Source organism: Mandrillus leucophaeus, unplaced genomic scaffold, assembly GCF_000951045.1.
Source record: "Mandrillus leucophaeus isolate KB7577 unplaced genomic scaffold, Mleu.le_1.0 Scaffold428, whole genome shotgun sequence".
Lineage (NCBI taxonomy): Eukaryota > Metazoa > Chordata > Mammalia > Primates > Cercopithecidae > Mandrillus > Mandrillus leucophaeus.
Genome location: NW_012104565.1, coordinates 771,028 through 782,277, shown reverse-complemented (window position 1 = coordinate 782,277; position 11,250 = coordinate 771,028). Strand labels below are relative to the sequence as shown.

General features: G+C 42.3%; 1 protein-coding gene across 15 annotated transcripts in view; it reads left to right on the top strand.

Annotated features, from left to right (window-relative positions):
* LOC105548949 (ubiquitin-conjugating enzyme E2 variant 1) overlaps window positions 1-11,250 on the top strand; it is a 61,513-nt gene that overhangs the window by 26,125 nt on the left and 24,138 nt on the right. The window lies entirely within an intron of this gene.

The window sequence follows — 11,250 nt, the reverse complement described above, 5'->3', positions numbered from 1 at the left end:
CTTAAAATTTATGTTGATTCAATTGATTAAAGTGCTAGAGGACCAAAACATGTGTTAGAGTATTCTGGGGTTTTCTCATCTGTTATGCTTCTGTTGTTTGGCATATGTGGGTTTAATTTTTTAATATATTCACTAAAATGTTTTGTTTAATGTACCATGATTTTTAATTTAAACTCTCTATTTAGAATAGGATAAGCTTTTCAGTTGTCACTGATACATCCTGAAGTCTGCAGGATCTCTGAATTCCAACAATATTTGGACTTATGTCCCTGGAGTAGACCATGAAGTTCTATAACTACGGTATGGTTAGGCCATTTGGAATTAAATGCTCTTTTGTTTTGTAGAAAATATTGATGTATTTGTATGCAGTTTTTAAAAGGTTTGAAATATTAGTAACTTGCTTTCATACATATTTTATGAAACAAAGTTCATTTTATAGTGAAGAACTCTTTCACTTGTGTGGTTTGGGTGAGACACCAGTTTTCCCTCATTTAAAAAAAATTGTAAGTTTCCCTAAAATTCTCATTCATTAAAAATAAAACTAGGTGGGGCACAGTGGATCATGCCTGTAATCCCAGCACTTTGGGAGGCTGAGGCAGGTGGATCACTTGAGGTCAGGAGTTTGAGACCAGCCTGGCCAACATGGTGAAACCCCGTCTCTACTAAACATAATGCGAATTAGCTGGGCATGGTGGTGCGTGTCTATAATCCCAGCTACTTGGGAGATTGAGGCAGGAGAATCGCTTGAACTAGGAAGGTGGAGGTTGAAGTGAGCTGAGATCATGCCATTGCACTCCAACCTGGGTGATGGAGCAAGACTCCATCTGTAAAAATAAATAAAAATAAAAATAGTTACCAAATTTTACTTCTCTCAAAATAAAAAACCAATGTCAATTATATGGCAACATTGTCTAATAATTTGGACCCGGTAGGTTAGAGTTTACAGTAGGAAATACTGCCATTTCTTTTTTTGTTTTTGTTTGATTTTTTTTTTTTTTTTGAGACAGAGTCTCGCCCTGTTGCCAGGCTGGAGTGCAGTGGCGCGATCTCAGCTCACTGTAACCTCCGTCTCCCAGGTTCAAGCAATTCTCCTGCCTCAGCCTCTCGAGTAGCTGGGATTACAGGCACCCACCACCACACCCTGCTAATTTTTGTATTTTTAGTAGAGACAGGGTTTCACCATGTTAGCCAGGATGATCTCCTGACCTTGTGATCCGCCTGTCTCGGCCTCCCAAAGTGCTGGGATTACAGGCGTGAGCCACCACGCCTGGCCTGATACTGCCATTTCTTCAACCAGAAAACATTTATTGATATCATTATATGCCAGACAGCATACCAGATTCTGGGGAGGCGGCATTGAATGAGTCACAGCTCTGACTTGAGAAACTTAGAGAGTGAGTCAGACAATAAAAAAGGAAGAAAATAAAATGTAAAGAAAAAGTACCGCACAGGCCTGTGTGGCAGTAAAGGTGTATGGGACTGGGGGCTCTGAGAGGACCTCTCCTGACCATCTGGTTTCTAATTAAGCTTTATAGCTTTTAAAATTATTATATTCAGGCCGGGCGTGATGGCTGATGCCTGTAATCCTAGCACCTTGGGAGGCCGAGGCTGGCGGATCACCTGAGGCCAGGAGTTCGAGACCAGTCTAGCCAACATGGTAAAACCCCGTCTCTACTGAAAATGCAAACGTTAGCTGGCTGTGGTGGTGGGTACCTGTAATCCCAGCTACTTGGGAGGCTGAGGTGCAAGAAACACTTCAACCCAGGAGACTGAGGTTGCAGTGAGCCAAAATCACACCACTGTACTCCAATCTGGGTGACAGAGTGAGACTCTGCCTCTTAACATATAACTGTTCTTGGGCTTTAAAATTCATACTAAGCCCCGTTGATAATCCTTATCATGTTAGACTCCCAGATAATGATACTGTGAATGTTCCTCTCTTGTATTTTCAAGAATAAACCAGAATTAGAATTTTGTGACATTGAGCATTGTTCATTCTGAAATACTATTCCTAGCTAATACCTAGTCATTCATTAATTCTTTCAATAAGTATTTGGGTGCTTACTCTAGAGGGCAAAGCACCCTGAGACATTGGAGATTCAGCAGTGAACAAAACAGACGAAGTTGTACTCTCATGGAGCTCAAGTTCAGATGGGAGACAGACAAGAAACAACCAATAAAGTGGAAATGAATATATTTACAATGTCGAGTGGCAGTGAGTACTATGAAGAAAAATAAGGCAAGATAAGGGAATGGACAGTTAGACCCTTGGATGAGGACAAGGGAACCAGTCAGCCATTCCCAGCTCTGGCACAGAGAATTCCAGGGTGAGGGACTCACAAATGCAAAGGCAGGAAATGAGGATGCCTCTTCGGAAACTTAGAGAAGGACTGGTGTGGCTGGAGGAGGATGGGGGAGCCAGGCGGAGTGGCACAAAATGATGCTGGTAAAGCAGGTAGGGCTCTGTTGGCCAGGTGACAAGTTTGGCTGGATTGCAGGTACAACGGAAGGCCAAGAGTAGGCTTCCGGTAGGAGAGCTAGGGCACCTATTTTACCTTTAAGAGGATTGTCAGCCAAGCACGGTGGCTCAAGCCTGTAATCCTAGCACTTTGGGAGGCTGAGGTGGGCGGATCACCTGAGAGGTTGGAAGTTCAAGACCAGCCTGACCAACATGGAGAAACCCTGTCTCTCCTAAAAATACAAAATTAGTCAGGCGTGGTAGTGCATACCTGTAATCCCAGCTACTTGGGAGGCTGAGGCAGGAGAACTGCTTTGTACTCAGGAGGCTGAGGCAGGAGAGTCACTTGAACCCGGGAGGTGGAGGTTTTGATGAGCCAAGATCGTGCCATTGCACTCCAGCCTGGGCAACAAGAGTGAAATTCCATCTCAAAAAAAAAAAAAAAAGAGGATCGTCGTGGAGAATAGACTGTCAGTATAGCCTGGTGGATGAAATAGCCAGTTAGGAGGCTGAGGTGGCATGGATGACAGTGGTCGCAGTGGAGGTGGTGAAAATAACCAGGTGTTGGATAGCTTTGGAAATGGGTTAGATACGGGATATAAGGGAAAGACTTGTCGTCATGACTGCAAGATTTTTGGCCGGAGCAATATTTATGCCATATACTGAGCTTAAGGAGTGGGTAGTTTTTGTCTTTTGAGGAACAGTGCATGGGAATTCTGTTTTGGAGGTGTTTTAAGTGTGAGAGGCCTATTAGGCATCTAAATGGAGATGTCTAAGAGGCAGTTAATTGAGAATATAAATTGGAGAGTTGTCAGCTTACTCGAAGCCTTGGTTGTAGGTAAAATTGCTTGGAAGAATGGAGCAGACAGAAGACCTCAAAGGTGAACTGTGCCCTGAGGCCTGGCAGCCAGAGTCTGGAGGTCTGGGAGGTGAGGCAGGGCAGCTAGTGAGAAGAGAAGCGGAGCTCAGAGAAGCAAGAAAAAAGAGGGAGTGATCAGGTGCTGCCCAAAACTCCAGTTATAGGGTGGGAGCTGAGAACTGACTATGGGATTTGGCTGTAGGATTTAGAGGGTGCTCCTTGGTGCCCCTGAGTGACTAGGTGGAATAGCATGATTGGAATAGGTGCAGGTAAGGTGAAGAATCTAGACCAGGAGTCTAGACAGCTGTTTTTCGTTTTTTTGCTACTAAGGAACAAAGAAATTAGATGGTAGCTGGAGGGGGATATAGGGTCAAGTGAGGGTTTTGGTTTTTGTTTTGTCATGGATAATACAGTCTGCCGATGGAGATGATTTAGCAGCAAGCTTACTGTGTGCCAGGTATTATACAAAGTGCTTTCCAGACCTTACCTCATGTAGTCTCCCTTGCCACCTGTGGAGCAGGCGTGCCGTGATCCCTGCTTTACCTTGCTCAGGCACAAAGCTAGATTGCTAGAAAGTTGTGGAGACAGAACTTGATCCTAGGTCTGTGCTCTTAATCCTCTGCTAAGAGATTATGGAATTTTCTCTAAAATATATTCTAATTCTTATTTGTGGGAGGTAATATATCCATTACCCTGACATGCCTTTTAAAAACAGAGTGGTAGACCAGGCATCCTTATGTCAGTGATTCTGGGTCATGACACCCCAGGATCATTGGTGAGAGTAGAATGAGCATACAAGGACACATAAAAGGTCGCTTTTGTGTTTGTTTTTTAGAAAATGAGGTTTGCCAACCTTTTGTCCTTTTTTGCTTAATTTTAAAAATTTTCAACAAGTATTTATCTGAAGTACTGCGTACAGGCCAGTTTTTATTGTTGTTGTTGTTTTGTTGTTTTGTTTTTCTAACTACCACCACAGTCATACAAATGAATGGGAGCTGCTGAATTAATTACCCTATCTTCTACATCTCTTCTACTTCCCATCATGCAGGCCTGTGAGAAGTTTGATGCCACAGGTTCGGTCACAGTATTTGCTCTAGGCCAATGCTTCTGGCTCTATATCCTGAGACATTAGCAGTAGCATACCCGAAAGCTGATCATTACCTAGGAGACTTGGATGTGCCTTATCTCTTGCCCTACTCCGAGCCTTTTGCAGCTCCCCGCTATTACCCTTAAGGTAAAGTCCAGTAGTAACATGGCTCCAACCTCTTCATCTTTTGTCAAATTTCAGAGACGTCTATGACCCCTCAAAGGCTAAGTAACACTGTCCTCTGGTAGATTCTGTTTCTCATATGTTTTGATATGGTTTTATTTCATTGCCTTTTGTGTATATCTTGTTTCTACATTGACACCTTAGACTGCATTAGGGAGACCCCAGTTTTTTACTTTGTTTGTAGCCCCTAGATTGTCTAGCAAAGTGCTGGATAAGTGTTGGATAATTATCACACTGAGAGAAGGTGTGTGTGCATATATGTTACTGATAATTTATGTATAGGGAAATTTTGACAAGCAGGTAAAAAGCCTAGCAAACTTTTTTCATTGTGGTTCTGAAATGTGTAGTTTTTTTTGTTTGTTTTGTTGTTTGGGGTTTTTTTTTTGCTTATAAATGTGGAGTGAGTCCAGTTCTATACACGTTAAACATCACGAGCCCCAGAATGCTTCCTCACCAAGAGCTTTATGCTCTTAGCACAGTATAATTTAGTATACCAACTAACTTGGTGGCAACTTGCCACTTCTGATTAACAATCTACTTTAGGAGCTTTCTAGTTTGTGGACTTAAATTCTTCAAGATTTAGTTGAATAAAGGTTTACAGAGTTCTTAACTGCCCAATGCCAGATAGCACAATGTTTACCAGTCTTCACATGCCCTTTTGACAAAAGAAAGAGTTTTAAATATTCTCTGAGCTCATGATGGTCCATGAGCAGAATCTGGCCTGTAGACATTTGGCCAGAGTTAAGGAGTAACTGTCCCCTTTAGATAGCATGTGTGTTCTCCCCTCACCTCAGTTCTTCATATGCTCTGTTGTTTTAAGCCAGACGTCAAGGTTATTTGCAAAACCATGCCGTCTTCTCACTAATTTTCTTTTGTTCTTTGGAAAACATAGTTATTTAATAAAATTTATTATTTGTCTTAACATATAATGGTTTGTTGTGATTACTTTTAAATGAGTTAATAATTTTAAGATTTCTCGGTTTTAATTTCTAACTTGGCAAATATAAATAGGTGTTACCCACATAAAGGTTCTTTGAGGTCTTCACCGGGCGCGGTGGCTCACACCTGTAACCCAGCACTTGGGAGGCCAAAGCAGGCAGATCACCTGAGGTCAGGAGTTCAAGACCAGCCTGGCCAACATGGTGAAACCCTGTCTCTACTAAAAATACAAAAATTATCTGGGCGTGGTGGCGCATAACTGTAATCCCAGCTACTTGGGAGGCTGAGACAGGAGAATCGCTTGAACCCAGGAGGCAGAGGTTGCAGTGAGCCGAGATCACGCCATTGCACTCCAGCCTGGGCAACAAGAGTGAAATTCCATCTCAAAAAAAAAAAAAAAAGAGGATCGTCGTGGAGAATAGACTGTCAGTATAGCCTGGTGGATGAAATAGCCAGTTAGGAGGCTGAGGTGGCATGGATGACAGTGGTCGCAGTGGAGGTGGTGAAAATAACCAGGTGTTGGATAGCTTTGGAAATGGGTTAGATACGGGATATAAGGGAAAGACTTGTCGTCATGACTCCAAGATTTTTGGCCGGAGCAATATTTATGCCATATACTGAGCTTAAGGAGTGGGTAGTTTTTGTCTTTTGAGGAACAGTGCATGGGAATTCTGTTTTGGAGGTGTTTTAAGTGTGAGAGGCCTATTAGGCATCTAAATGGAGATGTCTAAGAGGCAGTTAATTGAGAATATAAATTGGAGAGTTGTCAGCTTACTCGAAGCCTTGGTTGTAGGTAAAATTGCTTGGAAGAATGGAGCAGACAGAAGACCTCAAAGGTGAACTGTGCCCTGAGGCCTGGCAGCCAGAGTCTGGAGGTCTGGGAGGTGAGGCAGGGCAGCTAGTGAGAAGAGAAGCGGAGCTCAGAGAAGCAAGAAAAAAGAGGGAGTGATCAGGTGCTGCCCAAAACTCCAGTTATAGGGTGGGAGCTAAGAACTGACTATGGGATTTGGCTGTAGGATTTAGAGGGTGCTCCTTGGTGCCCCTGAGTGACTAGGTGGAATAGCATGATTGGAATAGGTGCAGGTAAGGTGAAGAATCTAGACCAGGAGTCTAGACAGCTGTTTTTCGTTTTTTTGCTACTAAGGAACAAAGAAATTAGATGGTAGCTGGAGGGGGATATAGGGTCAAGTGAGGGTTTTGGTTTTTGTTTTGTCATGGATAATACAGTCTGCCGATGGAGATGATTTAGCAGCAAGCTTACTGTGTGCCAGGTATTATACAAAGTGCTTTCCAGACCTTACCTCATGTAGTCTCCCTTGCCACCTGTGGAGCAGGCGTGCCGTGATCCCTGCTTTACCTTGCTCAGGCACAAAGCTAGATTGCTAGAAAGTTGTGGAGACAGAACTTGATCCTAGGTCTGTGCTCTTAATCCTCTGCTAAGAGATTATGGAATTTTCTCTAAAATATATTCTAATTCTTATTTGTGGGAGGTAATATATCCATTACCCTGACATGCCTTTTAAAAACAGAGTGGTAGACCAGGCATCCTTATGTCAGTGATTCTGGGTCATGACACCCCAGGATCATTGGTGAGAGTAGAATGAGCATACAAGGACACATAAAAGGTCGCTTTTGTGTTTGTTTTTTAGAAAATGAGGTTTGCCAACCTTTTGTCCTTTTTTGCTTAATTTTAAAAATTTTCAACAAGTATTTATCTGAAGTACTGCGTACAGGCCAGTTTTTATTGTTGTTGTTGTTTTGTTGTTTTGTTTTTCTAACTACCACCACAGTCATACAAATGAATGGGAGCTGCTGAATTAATTACCCTATCTTCTACATCTCTTCTACTTCCCATCATGCAGGCCTGTGAGAAGTTTGATGCCACAGGTTCGGTCACAGTATTTGCTCTAGGCCAATGCTTCTGGCTCTATATCCTGAGACATTAGCAGTAGCATACCCGAAAGCTGATCATTACCTAGGAGACTTGGATGTGCCTTATCTCTTGCCCTACTCCGAGCCTTTTGCAGCTCCCCGCTATTACCCTTAAGGTAAAGTCCAGTAGTAACATGGCTCCAACCTCTTCATCTTTTGTCAAATTTCAGAGACGTCTATGACCCCTCAAAGGCTAAGTAACACTGTCCTCTGGTAGATTCTGTTTCTCATATGTTTTGATATGGTTTTATTTCATTGCCTTTTGTGTATATCTTGTTTCTACATTGACACCTTAGACTGCATTAGGGAGACCCCAGTTTTTTATTTTGTTTGTAGCCCCTAGATTGTCTAGCAAAGTGCTGGATAAGTGTTGGATAATTATCACACTGAGAGAAGGTGTGTGTGCATATATGTTACTGATAATTTATGTATAGGGAAATTTTGACAAGCAGGTAAAAAGCCTAGCAAACTTTTTTCATTGTGGTTCTGAAATGTGTAGTTTTTTTTGTTTGTTTTGTTGTTTGGGGTTTTTTTTTTGCTTATAAATGTGGAGTGAGTCCAGTTCTATACACGTTAAACATCACGAGCCCCAGAATGCTTCCTCACCAAGAGCTTTATGCTCTTAGCACAGTATAATTTAGTATACCAACTAACTTGGTGGCAACTTGTCACTTCTGATTAACAATCTACTTTAGGAGCTTTCTAGTTTGTGGACTTAAATTCTTCAAGATTTAGTTGAATAAAGGTTTACAGAGTTCTTAACTGCCCAATGCCAGATAGCACAATGTTTACCAGTCTTCACATGCCCTTTTGACAAAAGAAAGAGTTTTAAATATTCTCTGAGCTCATGATGGTCCATGAGCAGAATCTGGCCTGTAGACATTTGGCCAGAGTTAAGGAGTAACTGTCCCCTTTAGATAGCATGTGTGTTCTCCCCTCACCTCAGTTCTTCATATGCTCTGTTGTTTTAAGCCAGACGTCAAGGTTATTTGCAAAACCATGCTGTCTTCTCACTAATTTTCTTTTGTTCTTTGGAAAACATAGTTATTTAATAAAATTTATTATTTGTCTTAACATATAATGGTTTGTTGTGATTACTTTTAAATGAGTTAATAATTTTAAGATTTCTCGGTTTTAATTTCTAACTTGGCAAATATAAATAGGTGTTACCCACATAAAGGTTCTTTGAGGTCTTCACCGGGCGCGGTGGCTCACACCTGTAACCCAGCACTTGGGAGGCCAAAGCAGGCGGATCACCTGAGGTCAAGAGTTCAAGACCAGCCTGGCCAACATGGTGAAACCTTGTCTCTACTAAAAATACAAAAATTATCTGGGCGTGGTGGCGCATAACTGTAATCCCAGCTACTTGGGAGGCTGAGACAGGAGAATCGCTTGAACCCAGGAGGCAGAGGTTGCAGTGAGCCGAGATCGCGCCATTGCACTCCAGCCTGGGTGACAAGAGTGAGACACCGTTTCAAAACAAACAAACAAACAAACAAACAAACAAAGGTTCTTTGAGGTCTTCAGTGATTGTTAAGAGTATAAAGCATTCTTGAAAGCAAAAGGTTTGAGAACTGCTGTTCAAATGAAATAAATGTTTATTGTAATTGTTCAGTAGATAGCAGTTATTCTTATATTTATATGTGTATCACAACTCCTAGTTGGAATACAGATAGATATCGGCCAGTCCAAAGTTTTTCATTTATTGAACTGTTTCTGGTGCTGGCTTTACAACTTGAGTCAGAATCAAATTGTCCTGTAATGCAGGAACAAAAGAAAGCTGACCTTTCCCTCTGTGGATCTCAATTCCTGTTCCAAATACTAGCCTAAAATAAATTGACCTGTTTCTTTGGTTCAGTTGTATATGTGGGCTTTGCACGCTTGGTTTTAAGTAATCGAATATCTAATCCAATGGAAATGTCTGTTGGAAGTATAGGGTTAATTACTGATATATTTTGCCCTACTTCACAAGTAAAAATTAAATATCAGAAAAATATAACTTGAATTCACTGTTTTGAAACTAATAGCAACAAGCTTGTGATATTTGAATGTTAGGATTTCCTAATCAGATCTGATTGTTAGGTGAAAAGGTAACCTTTCAGCCATAGAGATGTTCTTTGCTTAAATTTACAAGAGGAATAGTCCTACTATAAATAGTCCAGCTGACATTTAAATACCTGACATAAGAAACTAACACATTTTTTTGTCTTGCCAAAAAGAGCAACTCAAAATAGAGGTCACATGTATAATACAGCTTCCATTCAGTAATGAAAGGCTCAGCTATAGAAGCTGTTATACTTGGCCATTTATTTGGCAGTCTTAACATTTTTATTTATTTATTTGTTTGTCTGTTTGTTTGTTTTTGGAGATGGAAGTCTCGCTGTGTCACCCAGGCTGGAGTCCAGTGGCATGATCTCAGCTCACTGAAACCTCTGCCTCCAGGGTTCAAGTGATTTTTCTGCCTCAACCTCCCAAGTAGCTGGGACTATAGGTGCACACCACCATGCCTGGCTAATTTTTGTATTTTTAGTAGAGAGAGAGTTTCACCATGCTGGCCAGACTGGTCTCGAACTCCTGAGCTCGTGATCTGCCCACCTCGGCCTCCCAAAGTGCTGGAATTACAGGCGTGAGCCATTGTGCCCCATCTTTTTTTTTGTTTGTTTTTAAAGAGACAGGTTTTTGCTTTGTTGCCCAGGCTGGAGTGCAGTGGCATGATCATAGCTCACTGCAGACTTGACCTCCCAGGCTCAAGCAGTCCTCCTGTCTCAGTCTCCCAAGCAGCTGAGACTACAGGTGTGCACCACCACACCCAGCTAATGTATTTATTTATTATTTTTTATTTATTTTTGTTTTTGAGACAGGGTCTCACTCTGTCGCCCAGGCCGGAGTACAGTGGCGCAATCTCTCACCTCACTGCAACCTCCGCCTCCCTGGCTCAAGTGACCCTCCCACCTCAGCCTCCTGAGTAACTAGGACTACAGGTGGGCACTACCATGCCCAGCCAATTTTTGTATTTTTCTGTAGAGATGAGATTTCTCCATGTTGCCCAGGCTGGTCTTGAACTCCTGACCTCAGACGACTGTCTTGGCTTCTCAAAGTGCTGCGATTGCAGGTGTGAGCCACCATACCCAGCTGACCAAGTTTTAGTAACATTAAAAACATTGTCCACTAAAAGTTAATCACTTAAGGAATGCTGTTAAGTGAGATTCCTCCTCAGAGAAGAACGCTTGATCCTTAGTGAGATGAAGTGCTGGACAACCAAAGCCCTAAAGAAGCTGAGGGAGCTTAGCTTATGGATTCCTAGGGGAAGGAGCCTTCTGGACAGCAGGAATGACAGGCGCACAGGCCCTGAGTAGGTTCTTGTGTGGGATACAACTGAAATGGTTCCTAATTGGTTTTTTGTTATGCAAATAACATGGGATTGTTGTAAAAAATCAGGAAATAGAGAAAGTAGGGGGAATCATCCATAATTCTTTTACCCAGAGATAACTGTTAACATCTTGTTCTGTATCCTTACCAACTCTATAAAGCTTCTTAAGATGTCGCTTATCGGCTGGGCGTGGTAGCTCACGCCTGTAATCCGAGCACTTTGGGAGGCCGAGGCAGGCGAATCATGAGGTCAGGAGATCGAGACCATCCTGGCTGTCATGGTGAAACCCCGTCTCTACTAAAAAATAGAAAAAAATTAGCTGGGCGTGGTGGCGGGCGCCTGTGGTCCCAGCTACTCGGGAGGCTGAGGCAGGAGAATGGTGTGAACCCAGGAGGCGGAGCTTGCAGTGAGCCGAGATCACG